Below are 16,012 nucleotides of genomic sequence, written 5' to 3'. Positions count from 1 at the left end.
CTTTCATCCTTATTATTAGCATTATTCTTGATATTTTATATAATAAGCTTGTCAGATTTGCAGAGTAATGCTACACAAGCCTGGCTACCTAGTATTACTTCTATTTAATCGAAAAAGCACTTGCTGCAAGTGGGAAGGCATTGCTCAGTGACTGAGTGAGCAGAATCAGGGCAGTTTCTGAGGAATGCCCTTCCCTTAACATTTCCCCATGTCTGGAGCTTGATGCAAAGATGCCATGGGTAGAGGTATTGGGGAATTGGCAGGCAGATGACCTGGGAACCCTTGGCTTTTAGTTTACAGTCTTAGCTTGCACCTCCTGACTCCTCCAGCCAACAGCTTCTCATCTGACCTGAAGCTGCATGAATTAGGGTCCTGAACAGTGAGTTGTTGAGTGGGAAGAGGGGATTGAGGAATAAAGGAGATAAAAGCAAATCCAGGACTGGGAGGTATTTCAGAAGACATATGCCAAGAAAGTTTATTAAGAAGTACAGCATCAGCTGGGTGGAGATGTCACACACCTTTAATCCTAGTATTTGAGAGGCATCGGCAGGTGGCTCTCTGAGTTTAAGGACAGTTTGACTTATATAATGAGTTCCAGAACAGACATGGGTTCACAGAGAAACCCTGACTCAAAAAAGAGAAAATGGAGGAGGAGGAAGAAGGAGAAGGGGAGGAAGAAAAGGGGGGCAAGGAGGAAGGGAAGGAAGAGGAAGAGAAGGGGGAGGAGGAGGGAGAAGAGGATGATGATGAGGAGGCAGAGGAGGTGGAGGAGGAGGGGAAGAAGAGAGAAGAAGGAAGAAGAAGAGGTGAAGGAGGAAGAAAAGGAATAAGAGGAAGGGGAGGAGGAGTAAGAAGAAGAAAAAGAGGAGGAGGAATAATACTAATGATTAATAATAATAATAATAATAATAGAACAACAACTTATGTACTATTTATAGGGGCAAAAATGGCCAGGGTGAGCAAGTAGCTAAATCAGATAATGTTGGCAAAGAGACCACAGGATACCTTAGACACTGCTGCCATAGAACTGATAACCATGGCTAAAAAGGAAAGTCAGTTCTCCAGGAATTGCAACCTTGGCTCCTTCATGACTTTGGCTCCAGCCCCAGTCAAGCCTTGTCACGTTCACTCTTGGACAAGAACACAGTATCACACTTCCCTTCATTTTTCCAGGGTTTCTGAGAAAGTCTGGGTTGTTCTGGCTCTCAACGTTCACCTGCTCACTTCTGTAAGAGAAAAAAGAACTCCATTTTCAAGACAGAAGTGAATAGAATGAGCTTAGGGCCAACTACAGATGAACAGAAAACACTAGACCCCGGCTAGCATCTGTGGAGTAGAAAATTATTGACGGCGAGCTTGCCGAACAACCTGAGGGTCTGCCAGACTTCAGGCTCTTGAAAAGCTTTAAAGTACACAAGATGCAAAATACATACATCAATCCACACATGGTCTTTGTTGAGAAGTTGCAAATGTAAGCATTGAGCAACCTGTGTGGTTCTCTGTCCTCCCCCAAGAGGATGAGGAGAGAGGCGTCAGTGTTCAGGGCCCTGTACGTCTTTGGGCTCAGTTGTTGCACTTGCTGTTTTGTTTGGGTTGTTCCTAACCTTGCAAAAGCCTAAAATAGACTGCCTTGTGAAGTGGCTATGACCCCACGGACAGTCGGAGAAGATCATTGAGCTTTGGTTTGGTTTGCTCCAAACGCTGCCACTGAAAGAAGCTCAATGAGTTTTCTGCTGCAGTTTTCCACTTTGGCGGCCCCACCTCAGGCGAGTTGGCGAGCGTAACGGTTCCTTCAGCACTGGACAGCAGCTGCCAGATCGTGTGTGCTATCTGCCTGTCTTCAGGACTGGACAGCAGCTGCTGGTCCGTGCTAAGTTCCTCCGTGCAGATTTCCTGCCAGGAGGACTGGTTTGGAGCTGATAAGTCATATATGGTGTTTGCTACAGGACTGAACGGCTGCCAAAGAAGACCAGGCTTGTCCCCCAAGGAACTGCTGCTGAACAGGCTCACTTCCCCTAATAACTTTTCTCTTCCACTACCTCGGCTGAGTGGTGGGCTGGAGCAGAGGTTGAACCCTTAGTAAAAGTAGCCTGCAAAAGAAATTTAAGCCTACAACCTTGTGGGTCATTCCGAGCCTCAGAACTTGTTACTACAGAACAGGGCTTCTCACTCTTTGCACCCCTTTTTACTCCAGAAAGTGTCTCCAGTTCCAAGCACTTCTCAGAGATGTTTTATGGAGGCAGCATTGGATATACTTCCAATGTGTAACAGTTGTAAGTGGAGTTCACACAGCAAAATGGCAGGAATGAATTTTCTTAACCAGATAGATAGCCATTCATGAAGTTCTCAGCTGGAAAGCCAACTTGTTGACATACATTTTATGACTCTACATACACTTTGTGATTTATCTACCAGTAAAGTCAGGACTGGTTGATCTCACCTGAGCAGTCTGAAGGCTTTTCTTCATTTACTCAACAACGAGATGAGGACAAAGACTCACCTAGAAGAAGTGTTACATGATTGCTTGATAAAAGGATTACTAAGTCCTTGGATCCTCTTTTAGCAACGGTTGTAAAAACAACTGTCCTTGACTCATACCGCAGGCATCTGGAATACTGTGACTTTCAGGGAATGTTACCTACACTGCCTTAGTGAGAGGAAGTGTATTTTCTAGGGAATCTACATTCTTGGTCAGAAGTTATTCCTCACCCTGCTCTTCATAAGATATGTATATACATCTATATGTATACACGTGTTTATACATGTGAATATTATTTGCATGTGTATGCATGTGTCTAGGGTCAGGAGGGTAGACTGGAGAAAGAACAGGAAAAATAAGTGGTTGAGTTCCCCACAGCTCTATGATTCTATAGTGTTTTTAAAAAACTTTTGTTTGTCTCTTTTTATTAGTTCTTCAAGTATTTTAGTCATTAGGAAGCATGAGAACCATCGTTCTGTGGATCTGCGGATGGTAGCTTGGTTATCACTGACTCAGCAGATAATATCCACATGTAAGTGAATACATACCTTCACTTTGTCTTCAGGGGCGTGGATTACTTCATTCAAGATGATTCAGGATAATTTTGTTTCAGTTCCATCCATTTACCTGTGAGTTTCATGATTACATTTTTAAATGGGTAACAGTCCATTGTATTAATTTACCGTATTTTCTTTTAAAATCCATTTGTCTGTTGAAGGAAATCTAGGTTGTTTCTAATTTCTGGCTATTATGAATAGAGCAGATATAGTTGAGCAAGTGGCTCTGTGGTAGGATGAAGTGTCCTTTGGATATATGCCCAAGAATGGTATAGCTGGATCTTGAGGTAGCTTGATTTCCAACTTTCTGAGGAAACTCCATACTGTTTTTTTTTATAATGATTGTATGTTAGCAGTCCCACCAGTAATGGAGGAGTGTTCCTTGCTCCACATCCTCCCAAGCATGAGCTGTCACTCGTTTTATTGATCTTCACCATGCTGATGGGTGTAGGGTGAAATCTCAAAGTAGTTTTGATTTGCATTTCACTGGTGACTAAGGTTGTTGAACATTTCTTTAAGTGTTTTTCAGCCATTTGAGTTTCTTATAAATATTTTCAGTTTAGATCTATACCCCAATTTTGACTGGATTATTTGTTTTTTTTTTTGTATCTAGTTTCTTGAGTTCTTTATATATTTTGGATATTGGTCCTCTACTGGATGTGGAGTTGGTAAAAATCTTTTCCTGTTCTATAAGCTGCCGCTTTGTCTGATTGAAGGTGTCCTTTGCTTTGAAGTTTCATGAGGTCCCACTTACTAATTGCCTGTGCTACCAGTGTTGTGTTTAGAAAGTCATCTCTTGTGCTTGTTTTATTTTTTGTATTTGTCCTAGTCTATTGATATCATCCCTGAGTTTATTTCTTGCCATCTACTCCTTTCAATTCTAGAAAGTCTTTAGTTTCTTTCTTGACTCATTTTTCATTCAGTAGTTGTTTGGTGTCCACGAATGTGTAAGCTTTCTCCTGTTGTTGATATCCATCTTTAATCTGTTGTGGTCAGATAGGATGCAGGATGGTGTGTTAATTTTCTTGCCTCTGCTGAGACTTGTTTTATTTCTGAATATGTGATTAGCACTCATGAGGTGTGGAGAAGAAGGTATGTTGTTTTGTGTTTGGGTGAAATGTTCTGTAACTATCTGTTAGGTCCTTTTGGTTTCTAATGTCAGTCAGCTCCAGCGTCTCTCAGTTTAATTTTTGTCTAGATGGCCTGTCCATTGGTCAGTGTGGAGTATTGAGGTCTCCCACTATCAGCATGTGAGGGCCAATATGTGACTTAAGCTAGAGTAGTGTTGCTTTTATGAACTTTGGTGCCCTTGTGTTTTGTGCATAGATGTTAAGAATGGTAATGTCCTCTTTGTGGATTCTTTCTTTAATGAGTGTGTAATGTCCTTCTATATCTCTTCTGATTAGTTTTGGTTTGAAGTCTATTTTGTTAGACATTAAAATGGCTACACTTGCTTGCTTCTTATGTCCATTTGCTTGTAATATATTTTTCCATATTTTTACCCTGAAGTGATGTCTATCCTTGATGTTAAGTTGTCTTTCTTGGATACAACAGAAGGATGGATCTTGTTTTTGGACCCATTCTGTTAGTCTTTGTGTTTCTATTGGAGAAGTGAGACCGTTGATGTTGAGAGCTATCAATGAACAGTGTCTGTTGGTACTTCCTATGTTGTCATTGTGGAGTATGTGTTTCCTTTCTTTTGATTTGCTGGTGTGGGATTATTTATTTCTTGTGTTTTATTGGGTGTGTACAACCTTTTTTAGGTCAGAGCCTTCCTTCTGGTGTCTTCTGTAGGGTCAGTTTTGTAGACAGATATTGCTTAAATGTTCTTTTAATTATGAAATGTCTTACTTTATCATTTATTGTGATTGAAAGTTTTGCTAGTTACAGTAGCCTGGGATAGCATCTGTGGTCTCTTAGAATCTGCAGAATATGATGTTCAGGCACTTTTGGCTTTTAGAGTCTCCACTGAGATCAGGTGTTATTCTCATAGGTCTGCCTTTATATGATAGTTGGTCTTTTTCCCTTGTTGTTTTTAATACTTTTCTTTGTTCTGTATGTTTAGTGTTTTGATTATATTGTGGTGAGAGGACTTTCTTTTTTGGTCTAATCTGTTTGGTGTTCTGTTGCCCCATCCAGCAGGGCAGTTCACTAGGACTGGGGGACCACCTGAAAGAGAGAATGGGGGAAACAGGGGCAAGCAAAGAACCATGGCTTGTCTATAGTCTGATCAAACCGATATTTTATTTTTTTTCACACAGGGGTTATATACACATAGCAGCAGGATGTGGGGAGGGGGATGATGCAGGAGTGTAGGTATTCTCAGGGGGAGTACAGATATCTTTCAGAACAGAGTATTGGCTGGGTGAAGAAGCAGGGAACATGTCACTATGACTCTGTCTATGATTCATTTGTTCTTATCTAAGTTGGTACTTTCCACCAAGGCTACCTATCTACAAGGTGTATAGCTATCTGTTCTAGGGTTAGTGTTTTCCCACAGAGACCCAGACTTTGTGTTAGCAGGAATGTATGACTAACTTAGGCCTATGGCTGACTTAGCCCTTCAGTATATAAGCAAGGTTGCTCCCAACATTCTGTAAACATCTTGTACTTGGATAGGCATCTTCTTTTTTAGGTTAAGGAAATGTTATTCTATGATTTTGTTGAAAATATTTTTCTGTGCCCTTGAGCTGGGTTTCTTCTTCTGTTCCTGTTATTCTTAGATTTGATCTTTTCATAGTGTTCTATATTTTCCTGGTTGTTTGTGCCAGGATTTATTTAGATTTAACTTGTTTTTGATAGCTGTATCCATTTCTTTTATTGTGTCTTCAGTGCCTGAGATTCTTTTATCTCTTATATTATATTGATGAAGTTGTTACTTGTCTCTGTAGCTCCTGTTCAAATTCATAAATTCTTCATTTTCAGACTTCCTGTAGTTTGTTTTCTGTATTGATCCTATTCCCACATTCAGATCATGAACTATTTTATTAATTTGTTTCTACTGTTTGTGTTTTCATAGATTTCTTTTTTTAAAAAAAAGATTTATTTGTTTTTATTTATATGAGTACACTGTAGCTGTCTTCAGATACACCAGAAGAGTGCATCAGATCCCATTACAGATGGTTGTGAGCCACCATGTGGTTTCTGGGAATTAAACTCAGAAACTCTAGAAGAGTAGTCAGTGCTCTTAACTGCTGAGCCATCTCTCCAGCCCTTTCATAGATTTTTAAAAGGGCTTTATTAGTTTTCTTGTTAAGGACCTATGTTGTACCCATAAAAGGTATTTAAAGGTCTTTTTCTTGTGTTTCATTTATGCTGCAATCCATAGGGCCTGCTGTGATAGGGTTGTTGGACTCTAGTAGAAACATTGTCCTGTATGTTATTGGTTATGTATTTAAGTTGGCATATTTCTATCTCCATTTGGAAAGATTGTAATTTTAGGTGCTGATATCTGGTATTGTCTTCATTGAATAGATGTTTCTTGGTCTGTTTCCTCTCTGGTTTTTAAGAGAGTGTAGGGGTTGTGCGTTGCCTGGTAGGAAAATCTTTTGGGATCCTGATAGATTTGGCCACTGGGGGTTCCAAGTAAACTATGTTTCTAGGTATTGGGAGATGACAGTTATCAATGGGGATGGGCTTGGGGGAGGTGAGGAGGTTTACAGGAGGCAGAAAAGCAAGGTGTTCCACTAGGATCTGACTGCACCCCTGGGAAGGGTGTCAGGGAGCAAGGAGAGTCTGCAGTAGGTGTCTGCTACAGAGCTCAGGATGAAACTTGGGATTGGTTTTGAGGAGAGGAGGGAGATTGAAGATCTGAAGCTTCCCTATTCGCTTCTCTGTCTGGCTTGGCTGGAGGTTTCCCAGAGAAAGCCTATTGGAGTTGGGGCTAAAACAGGATGAGTTGGGAGGTGGGTCAGAGGAGCATATCTGTGTGATCTGCTGGAGATGGGGGCAGAGAGGACTGGAGTCCACAGCAGGTGGTCTGCTACAGAGATGGGGTTGAGACTGGGGTTGGATTTGGAGGAGTTGGGGGAGAGGTGATGATCCACAGTACCTGCTTCTGTGGCTGAGCCTCAACTTCTTTTCATCATTATCTTCCAATCTCCTTATCTTTCCCCTCCTCCCTCTCCTCCTCTTCTTTGTTCATTTGTTAGTCCCTCATTTCCTCCTTCTTCTCTCCTCTTCTTTCTTTGTTAGTCCTTCCCTCCCTCCCTCCCTCCCTCCCTCCCTCCCTCCCTCCCTCCCTCCCTCCCTCCCTCTGTCCCTCCCTCCTTTGTCCTCCTCCAACTTCATAAGAACCAGGAACCAAATAGTACTGTAAGGGGTTTGGTCAAATGTCACCATCACCTTTGATGGTCTCTCCTGCATCATCTGTACCTGCTTGGATGATCAGTACACCAGGATGAAAAATTCTCTAGTCCCTTTTGTTGCCTCTTCCTTCTGGTCTTGTTCTGTGAGACTTGAGTGTTTTGTTCTTTCTAGCTTCCCATTTGATTTCAGTGGACATTGAAGATGGATCACTGCTAAGAAATCCTTTGGAGAGAACTTCGTTTTCAAAAACCGATTTTCATCTAGATAACAATCTCTTCTGTAACCTGATTTTACATCGTCAAATTCTGTCACTTGAACTCCGGTCAAATACTGCAGAGCCTCTTCATTCTCCTCCTTAAGCAGTGCAGATTCTTGTGAATGGTCAGCAAATATTGTTACTCAAAGTTTGGAATTTTGGCCATTAATTTTGACCTCTTCTGAGAAAATGGTTAATGGAGGAGTTTGTATTTCTGTTCTCCTTTCAGGTTTCCTTGCTGGGATGTTTCTTAACTCCATCTGTTTCATTTCGACTGGCATCATTATATTCAATCACTTCTTGCTATTCTTCCCCCTGTTTGGCAGGTCAGGAAGTGCTTGTCCACCAGCTTTGGGGCAGGAGCCAGTCTGGGTTGCTTGGTCTGAGACAGGAGCACAGATTGTCATTTCTGGGCCATGCAGAGAGGAAAGTGTTCAGAAGTAGAGACTGGAGTTTAGATGCTTACAGCAGAAGGAAACCCAAACTGAAGTAAGTCAGTTAAGAGCCTCAGTAGGAAACATAGGAAACTAGAATGGATCATTTTAAAAGAAGAATCAGGCTTGGAAGACAAAGCAGAGGAGTTGGATCCCTGAGTAAAGGTCAATGGGAAATTGAAACGCAAATGAACAGAACACAGGAGAGCTTTGGGACACCAAGAAAGACCCAATAGGCAAATGAAGGGTAGAGGAGGAAAATATCATGGTAAAAGCTTGGAGAATCTCTTCAGTAAAATCATAGAAGAAAATTCCCCAAAACTAGAGAAAGAGATGTGTAGAAGTTTGGTCTGGTTCTTCCTTTGAGCCCCATGTTCCCAGAAATAAGATTCAGACTAAAAGTATATTTACAAACAGCTAGGCCATATAGCTAGGCTCTTCCTGACTAGATCATAACTTAAGGTATCCCATTTACTCTAATCTACATATCTGCTACATTTTGTTCTCAGGAAACATGTGTCCATCTTGCTGTCATGTCATCCTGGTGAATCTCCTGCCTGACACTATCCCAGAATCCTTTCTGCCTAGGGGATGCCTATCCAGGTATAAGAAGCTTACAGAACACCACATAATAGACAAGACCAGAAAAAACTTCCTGTAATATATTCAAATTTCAAAAATACCAGTGGAATTAATTTTAGGGCCTCACATTCTGCATTATTTTGTATTGATAACTTCTTTAAATTTTTTTATTACATTTAAAATTACATTTTATTTGTGTGTGTGCATGCTATATTGTGTGTGTACATGCCATTGTGTGTGTGTGCTTATGCGTGTGTGTATTTACATGCATGCCACAGTGTGGGTATGAAGATCAAAGAAAAGCTTTTAAAAGTCATTTCTTTCCTTTCACCATAGGGACTTGAGAGACTGGACTTGGGTTGTCAACAACTTGTTAACAAACTTGTTAACATAGAGACTGTTGCCATGGAATATGAGTGTTTTATTATTTCTGTGTTTCCAAACACATCTTGATATAATGAGATGCAGAGAACAACTTCAGGGAAATTCAACCTTACAATGGTCCCTCCTGGTCCCCAGGTGAGGAGACTGAGGCTCGGCATGGTGATACAGACTTCTCAAGTTTGGAGATAAACACGAGCCTTAGCCTTAGTATGGCTTCTTCCTCCACTGCTCACTCGTCACAGTGTCAGTCAAAGCCTAGCTGCTGAGAGATGCCACTAGAGCTGCCACAGCTCAAGCAGACAGAGGGTACATATCCTTCATTCCTTGTGCCTCCTGAGGACTCAGTGGCCATGATTGAGTATGGGTAGGCCAGGCAGGACCCTAACAGCTCAGGCTTCCCCAAATAGAAATGTGACAGGCTGTCTAGAGTAACAAGAGGAGAGACTTGTTCTTTTCTGGTGCTTTTCCTGGGGTCAAATGTGACATCTCACCACCAATTACTGTAATGCAAGGTTGGAAGGAAGGAGAGAGGGAGTAAATTCATGGAGATAATTGGACAGATGAGAGCTTTCGTTCCCTTTAAACCCTGGAACTCACATTGACTTTAAAGGAAAAGAATACCAAAAAAAAAGTTGTTTCAAAAGAATATTGAAGATAAAAATATCACTTATGTAAGGGGAAGATAATGTGTGTTCATCTTAATTAGCTAGAAGTCAGTCCTGAACTGCAGGGGGCATCACACCCTGTGGGCTGCAGGGGGCATCACACCCTGTGGGCTGCAGTGGGCATCACACCCTGTGGGTGAATCTCACTGTGCTGGGAAGAGCTATACCAACATCTGTCAGTCCCCTGTATTCATCTCAGGGGGCTTCAGGGCCCTGCTTGCTGGTGTTTGCAGATGAAGCTCGTTAAGGTAAAGTTGGGCGGGTACACCCAATTACTTGCAAAGTCTACGGCACAGGCCCGCCCACTTTTCCTAACTCAGAAAACCGTGTTCTTTTTTTTCATCCATTTCTTTCAGATATTAGTCAAAGTCTGTGCATGCTGTCCCCAATGCTCTAGGCCTTCTCTCATGTGTTCTTTGAAGCTTTACCCTCTACCCTCTTCTGCCCTGCAGCCGCTCGCCACGTTCCCCGGCTGAGCCAAGCAGACTTCCTTGGATCCTAACTTAAAAGGTGTGATTTTCTTTCTTCCTGACTGCCACAGTTTACAGCCCGAGTGCCCGGCTGTTTTTCACTCAAATTTTGTTAAAAAATAAAAGATTTCTTTCTTTCTTTCTTTCTTTCTTTCTTTCTTTCTTTCTTTCTTTCTTTCTTTCTTTCTTTTTTTTTTTGTCTTGGTGAGAGAGTATGAAGGGTGCTATGGAGGAGGCCACATTGTTCTGAAGTGTCTTACTTTCTGCCTCTGTGTCGCCATACATGAGTTTAATTTCGAGTCCCTTTTTGAAGGGTACCTGGTGAAACACTTGGTGATTTTTCAGGTGACATGTAAGTGCAGCTTTCAGCAGCCTCCACAGGACATTCGAAAAACTGTAGATTTGTAGAAATATGATTTGTGTGTTTCTTCGTGTGCTCATCACATATTCTAGGTAAGACGTGCTGCTTCAGAAAAGCTATGCAAGGCACTCTTCCCTTAATTAATTAACTAACTAACTAATTAATTAATTAATTCAATAGAGGCATATGACAAGGTTGCTCCGAGGTCACCCTGAGCTAATGAATGGTGTGAGGTACTATGAGATTCTGTGGTTGGATTGCAGCACATTCCTGAAGAAACGATACTACTGAATAGTGAACAGAATTTTAGCCAACTCAAGGCTAAATGTTTAATGAACAATAAGTAAGCCGTGACTGGGTGGTGGTGGTGCACATCTTTAATTCTAGCACTTGGAAGACAGAGGCAGGTAGATCTCTGTATTCGAAGCCAGCCTTGTCTATAAAGTGAGTTCCAGGACAGCCAGGGCTATGCACAGGGAAACCTCTTTGGACAAACAAAACAAACAAAACAAAACAAAAGCCTCTGTGAACTTACAAAAGCCTTTTTATCACAGTAAAGAGTCACTGTGTGGAGGACAATTATTCATGGTGGCAGATCCTTTGTGGGACTGAAAAATGAACTTTTCGTTTGGGAGTTGCCTTTCGAGTGAAGCAAGGCCTGCTGGGAGTAGGCGTGACTAATTTCTGCTCCACCCACCTACCCATCCAAGCAGCTCGTAGACCCTTAGAGAATGAGGGTAGAGAATTTCAGAGAGTGGGGGCAGGGTTATATAAATATACAGCAAGACAGCAAGGCAAGCAAATTCTTTTTTTTTTTTTTTTAATTTCTGGTTCAGCTTTTAAAGGCTGGCTTATACATATTATTATACTGTTATGCAATTTATTCTTGTTATGTTAGTTTTTGTCTTTCTTTTTAAATTTATTTTAATTTAGTTTTTTAAAATCAAATTGTAATTTTTACTTATTCACACAGGGATTATAAACACAAAAAGGCAGAACGTGGGGAAGGGGATGACACTGGAGTGTGGGTGTTCAGGAGGAGTACAGATATCTTTCAGAACAGGGTATTTTTTTGGGTGAAGGTTCAGGGGACAAGTCACTATGACTTTGGCTATGATTCACTTGTCCTTATCTAAGTTGGTATTATCCGCCAAGGCTACTTATTTACAAGGTCTATGACTACTCAGGCTGGTAAATTTCCACAAAAGCTGCCTGTTTAAAATAGCTTATAGCCATCTGTTTCAATGTTTTCCCACAGAGACCCAAGACTTGGTGTTTGTATACATGTGTGACAGGCCTATTGCTGATTTTAGACCTATGGCTGATTTTAGGCCTTCAGTGTGTAAGCAGGGCTGCCCCTGACATCTCCTCCCTTCTCTAAGTATAGAAGGGCTGTGGCAATTCTAATCTTTCGAAGGTGGGGATAGAGGCCTGACCTCCAGTATTTGAAGGGGACTTTGTAATGGCTCTGGTACCCCTGTCGTTGTCCAGTGAGGCATGAGGGCCATACCCATCCAGATGTCTTTTTCCTGGAGAGGGGATACTTTTGACATCAACCCCTATGCAGTCAGGCTTGTCCCTCAGGGAACCCAGAGTGATAGTTTAACTTTTATTTATATTCCCTTGCAGTGCTTAGCCTCACAGCCTAAGCAAGAATTCAGATTGCCAGTCAGAGGGGGTGGGTTCTGGTGGCCCCTCTCTGCTTGGTCTAGGGGCGGAAGTCCCCTCTTTTAGCTTGGGTGGAGATGGGTTTTGGGAACACCCTGGATAGAGTAACAACCTCATCTTGAGTCTTGTGGTCCTCCATAGCTAACTTATGATAATGTATCTGAATAGGTTTTGTTACCAAATTATTTATCTGTTGTTTCACAAAGTTAGTCAGCCTATTTAAGGCCCAGGGACCAAAAGAAATAAGCAAAAATAACCCAATTAATGGTCCCAAGATGGGAGGAAGTAGGGCTGACAATCACGGAGAGGTTGAAAACCAATTCTTGTACCAGCTCTCATCTTTCTCTTTCTCTCTCTGTCTTTTCTTGGGGCCTTCTCTGATCTTTTTCATGCTGTCTTTAACCATCCCTGTCTTCTGTATGTAAAGGCAACATTCTTCTTTAAGGGCTGTACCCAGTCAAGGCTTCTAAAAAGATGTAACAGCATAACATGAAATGTGGCAAAGATTGCAAACAGGGAAGAAAGGTAAGGCAAGGACACAGTAGCATGGGAGAGAAACAGCATTAGGAGGGTCAGGAGAAATCCCTGTGAGCAAGATTCTTGGCGCAGAATCTTGCAGAAGTCAGGGAGGAAGCTCTTTGGAGGGGCCTTAGAACATTCCAGCAGAAAAACAGCAGAGGGAGCAGCTTGTAGGAAACAGAACAGAAATGCCAAGTGTCCAGGAAATGTCAACAAACCAACTGTTGGATCAGTGACAGCAAGGAATAGACATGGGCCAAACTCACTAGTTAAGAAACAGATGAGCATTCTGGGTCCGGGAGTCTTACATTTATGAACTGCTCTGAAGAGTTTGAAGTATAGAGGAAGAGGGAAGAAAGCAAACGACAGAATGCTGTGAACTGAGCCTTGGTGGTCTACATGAGAACAGATGAATTACCTGCCAAACGCAAACTAAGGCAAAATATAGATTGCAGTGCAAAGCATCTCACACTGCTAAAGCAGAAATGAAACCTCAACCTCCCCTGCTGCCCAACCCCTAGTCTTGGGATTTTTATTGCTGCCACAAAACACCATGACCAAAAAGGAAGCTGGGGAGGAAAGGGTTTATTTGGCTTACACTTCATCATTGACAGAAATCAGGACAGGAACTCACACAGGGCAGGAACCTGGAGGCAGGAGCTGATGCAGAGGCCATTGAGGGGTGCTGCTTATTGGCTTGCTTCCCCTGGCTTGTTCAGCTTGCTTTCTTATAGAACCCATAGCCACTAGCCTAGGGATGGCACCACCCACAATAAGCCCTCCCCCACTGATCACTAATTGAGAAAATGCCTTACAGCTGGATCTCATGGAGGCATTTCCTCAACTGAGGTTCCTTTCTCTCTGATGACTCTAGCTTGTGTCAAATGGACACACAAAACCAGCCAGCACACCCCCAAGCCCATCACAGACTACTATTTAAGGACAAATGCGTATATCATATGTACATTTGGAAAGGAGCAGCAAGCATATGTTTAGGTGGCTGTGGTGGAGATTGTGATTAGACAAGTATTTGAAATGACTTCAAGGATATTGATGAGTTTTTAGAGTATTTTAAGCTGAGTGATGGGTTCAGGGGCATGAAATAATGGGCTTCCCATGTCAAAAACAGTTCGAAGAGGGCCAGGGAGATGTCTCAGGGCATGAAGGCACTTCCCAAGCAAATCTGGTGTCTTGAGTTCTATCCCCAGAGCCCATGGTGGTAAGAGGGAAGTAACACCTGGAAGTTTCCCTGTGACTGTGACCACCATGAGTTCCAGTGCTTGCACGAGTGCATGCACGTGCAAGTGTCCGAGTGCACCAAGAGTCACACACACATATGTACTCATACACATATATACAGGCACACACACAGAGTCACACACACATATGCACTCACACACATAAATACAGGCACACACACACATGCACACACACACATACACACACGATCACATATATACACAAAATAGTGATTCATCAGTACAAAGTTTATATCACATGAAAACAAAACCAACAGCCAAATCCCCATAAATCCTTGCTGGGAATATTGAACACGGATGGAGTCTTCGTCCAACATGTCTGAGGCACTAAGTCCAACCAATTCTCAGACACACACACACACACACACACACACACACATACACACACCTCAGAATAAAACAAAATAGAAACCCCATGGCTAAACCATTCCCCCAAGTCCTATTCCACATGACCTTCATTGCAGCAGAGCTGTCAACAGAACAGAACTCTGAGAAGCTCTAGGACACAGAGCATTGCTGGGGAGAAAGGCAAGACAACTGATAACCCAGCTCCATCCTCCTAGGGAGGTAAGGATGCTCTCGGATGCTTAGATGAGCGCTAGTAACAACTGACAGTCCCACTCTCCTTAAGATGGATACATAATCATTTTGTAAGGGAGCTCTCTGTATTAAGCACAAGAGCAAAGGACTAGCAGGTACGTGATGCATAGCATCAGAGTGTCCCTGGCAGTGTGGAAGAAGAGAGCTGGAGAGGGGGGAGGAACGAGGTACATCTGGTCCCTAAACTCTCCCAGGTAAAGGCTCATGCCTCACCATTGTGCATACTTGCCTGCAGGGCTGGACTGTGCTACCTGCACTGGCACAGAGCTTCCCCAGGGACACCCTGTCTTACCCTTCGTGCCTCTCCCCTTGCGTCTAGCAGTGGTCACTCACCGCTGGAGGACGCTGGCGGTTTGGAAAGCGATGTAGTTACCAGTACCTACATGCAAGGGCAGGTCTTTCTTTTGAACTACTGGAAGCAGCGGTTCATAGTTGGTGTGCCCCCCTTTTCAACAGGGCGGCCGCTGAACACAGTCAAATGACTCTTCACAAACACTTCACTCGTCAAGGCTTCCGTTTGTGTCACTCCGATGAGTAATGTCTAGTGGAAATGATGGATCCCCGAGGTGAGCAGCGTGCGCAGGACACGCTGGTGAAGAAAACTCGCACAGCCTGCGCTTGTTTCTTTCTTGCCTCTTCACTCCCTAGCTTGTAACTGACGAGGGAGGGAGCGAGGCAGAGAATGTCACAAAATCCCGGTAACAGTAACAACCTTTGATTTTCGTGGGATTTATTTTTGCTTTTGCCGGGAGCGGGAAAGACCAAAGGTACCAATTGGTAGGAGGACCTCACAGCTTGTCACCTCAGCCTGCACACACTGGAGCGCACCCAGCTTGGCTCCCAGCGCCAACAGTCACCTTCAGGGACCAGAGGGGTAGCGGGGCAGCACGTAGAGTGGCGCCTCAGTTCCAGCAAGGAAGTGGGCTGCCACCTATCTGGTTGAGGAGACACAGAGGGGACGCAGTTGAATACTCACAGTCCCTCAGGTACTGCAGAATCTCTGCCGACCACTGGGGATCCGTGAGAGAGGTTCGCCCTGCAGAGGACCTGGGACCAGGAGGGAGAGCCATAGCGCCAGCGCCAGCGCCAGCGCCCGCGCCAACGCCAGCGCCAGCGGGGCAAGGAGGTGGATCTTAGTGAGGAAAGCTCAGCGACCCTCTTCACCATTGAAGGTGTGCGTCACTGGGCTCTGCGGAGCGTGGCGGGAAGAAGAGGCTCAAAGCAACAGGTGCTACCTCAAGGCACTGAGAGCAAGGGGACGCAGCTCAGAAAGGGCAAGGGATTGGAACCCATAACAGCGTAGAAGATTCTCCGCCTGCGGATAGCTGCGGAGGAGTCCTGCCCGCCCGCCCAGCTTGCTGACTGCCAGCAAGGGGAGTCGCTTAGACCGGTACCTCTGTGTTCTGGAGGCTGCCGCCCCCGCACGGAAAGGATCAGCTCCAGACTTGCAGCACCGCCTCCTCTTTAGCC

General features: G+C 43.5%; 1 pseudogene; it reads right to left on the bottom strand.

Annotated features, from left to right (window-relative positions):
- Positions 1 to 1,641: 1,641 nt before the first annotated feature.
- On the bottom strand, positions 1,642 to 8,018 carry LOC114622537 (annotated as a pseudogene).
- Between the last annotated feature and the right edge of the window lie 7,994 nt (positions 8,019 to 16,012).

This window comes from Grammomys surdaster, unplaced genomic scaffold, assembly GCF_004785775.1.
Source record: "Grammomys surdaster isolate TR1022 unplaced genomic scaffold, NIH_TR_1.0 189, whole genome shotgun sequence".
NCBI classification, from domain to species: domain Eukaryota; kingdom Metazoa; phylum Chordata; class Mammalia; order Rodentia; family Muridae; genus Grammomys; species Grammomys surdaster.
Note: the sequence above shows the minus strand (reverse complement) of the source record. Positions and strands in the feature narration are given on the sequence as shown.